This window comes from Berghia stephanieae, chromosome 6 (genome assembly GCF_034508935.2).
Source record: "Berghia stephanieae isolate SIO BIC M18660-M18661 chromosome 6, UCSD_Bste_1.3, whole genome shotgun sequence".
Lineage (NCBI taxonomy): Eukaryota > Metazoa > Mollusca > Gastropoda > Nudibranchia > Aeolidiidae > Berghia > Berghia stephanieae.
Genome location: NC_088365.1, coordinates 35,713,493 through 35,715,992, shown reverse-complemented (window position 1 = coordinate 35,715,992; position 2,500 = coordinate 35,713,493). Strand labels below are relative to the sequence as shown.

At 35.5% G+C, this 2,500-nt stretch overlaps 1 protein-coding gene across 2 annotated transcripts in view; it reads left to right on the top strand.

Annotated features, from left to right (window-relative positions):
* Positions 1 to 2,500, top strand: part of LOC144974960 (large ribosomal subunit protein uL2m-like) — an 18,127-nt gene that overhangs the window by 1,821 nt on the left and 13,806 nt on the right. The window lies entirely within an intron of this gene.

The window sequence follows — 2,500 nt, the reverse complement described above, 5'->3', positions numbered from 1 at the left end:
TGATATAGAACCAAACTTTTATATCATCAAATATCATTGTTGTGATCACCCTTTTTATCCCAGCATTTTTACATTCTTATAACCAAGTACTGCACATATTTTACACATAAATCAGTGGGGTAACATCCTTGGTCAAGCACAGAACTCATAAGTTTGTATTATTGTCACTGTTGCCTAGCTTTATGCAAGCTGTGGTACTGAGTCGGTAATTCACTAAGTTTGAAAGAATAACCCCAGGTTCAATCCTCTCAATGAAAATGTCATTGCTTCCTAAAGCCTTTGAAATAAATCCAGGCAAACTTGCTAATAATGATATACAGTAGAATTACTTTAAACCGAAATTTTGGGGACCTTCTAAACCATTTCGGTTTAAAGACATTTTGGTTTAAAGCAAGTTCCCGTTTTGCAATGTTTTTCAAGGGTAGTAACTATTTAAGGAATTTGCTCATTTAATCGTATCATGGGTTTCCCCTTAAATGGAGTTGTTGAATAAATGCCATCTTCGTAACCATTAATTTTTAATTTTTTTTTTATTGTTATTTTTTATTTTTTTTGTGTGTGTGTTTTAAAAATATTTTTGGGGGTTTTCGTTTTCAATTCAAAATTGTTGAAAGAGTTGAGTTCGGGATGCCGTGTATTTTACATATCTCCGGCTTGATCACCTTTTTTTTTCATCGACTTCACATAGTATTTTGATTTTAAACTCAAACGTGTAAGCACAGTGCTTTCTTTTAGTTTAGACATCTTAGCAAAGCTAAAATACGATCGAAAGTTCTTGTGCGATAATTGATAATGAATGATGGGCAGCTACTCAGAGGTGAAGTGAAATGGAAATGAAAAGGCGTGTCAATGCTAAGCTGTCTACTACACATCTCTCTTTTGTTGAAAAGCCATTAGGTTCAAAGGCCTAATTACATAGAACCCCCCCCCCCCCCCCCTCACACACACACATTTAAACAAAGTGGAAATGAAATGTCATTTCAATGGTCAGTTGTCTACCCTCCCCCCCCCCTCCTTATTGTCGTGTTGAAAATCCAGTCAGTTCCAAAGCATCAACACACGAGCGAGAACATCTCGCTTGCGTAATTCTCCACCCCAACCCCCCCCCTCTTTCCTCATTTTTCGCCTGCCAGTCACCCGCTGTCTTCCTTTTCCAGTCTGTGCGACTGTGGTGTTGGCCAAGTCCAAGTGCAGTGATTGAAGTGTTTGCCTTCCCCCCCACCCCCACCCCACCCATCACCCTCATCTTATACTTACGCTTTGTTTAATATCGCCGGACATTATTACGTGTGGCCTCCTTCCCGAATTTTTGAAGAAAAATATAGAGAGAAAAAGGGAAGGTGCTCTCAAGTTGTTTCGGTTTAAAGAAAGTCCTGCTTAGAAGTATTTCGGTTCATCGTAAGAATTAGTACAAAGAAAATGAAGAAACTAGTACAATTTATTAAATTCTTTGCGGTTTAAGGTATTTTTCGGTTTAGCTTCTTTCGGTTTAAAGTAATTTTACTGTAGTATTTTCTACTATTAATCAAGACTGTACTTCTCAAAATTATACAATTAAACATTTTCTCATTGTAGAATTCTGAAACCCTACATAAAACAAAAATAAAACAAAAAAACTTGAGCTTCTATTTAGCGCATTATCCACTAAACATGCACAAAGCGCTTTAGAAATGACCAACAGCAACTCGTAGCATGTCTGTCTAAATTGCATATTATTACATAGAACTCATTAATAGCTAAAGGAACTGCACAATACATACAAAACTCGCATTCTGAAATGACAAGAGCGTTGTTAATCATATTTAAGTTGCATAAAAAATATAAGGCACCATATATAAAAGTAAACAAAGTGTGATTACAGAAATTCTAGAACTTTTAACTATCCCATTTTCTTCCTTTTTACTGGGGCTGATATGACCTTAATGTGTTGCAAGTGCCGTAAAACCCTTAAACAAAGAAAAAGGAGGGAGAGAGATGGGGGTGGTGTAGGTAATCAACTCTGGTTGTCTTTTTCCAACCATCTACAGTGGACATTTCAACAGAAGTAGTGCCATGTCGCTTCTTGAAATATCAGGTGGTCACCAAAAAAAAAGTGCCACTCTTTGTCTGCTTGTATTTTTCAAACTCTTCATTTGATTTCTTTCAAATTCAAAACACAAATAAAAGAAATCCTTATACGTAGACTGTAAAAAGTTAATAAATGAAATTTAGAAACAAAATAGATAGTGATTTTTCAAAACCATTTCAGAAATACAATATCGGAGAAAAAAGACGCAACATTGCAAAGAGGAAATTGGCGATGATCTTAATTTTTGTTGCCATTTTTAGCAAACATTAATTATGTCACCCTAAACATTATTTTCATCATTATTCTCCTCATCATGTAAGAAATTGTCTATGTAGCACACTCACATAACTATTTTGGTCCAACAGTTACAAAGTTAGAATTTTAAGTAATCAATAGCACCGCCATCTTCCTTAATGATGTAACGTAGTCTCT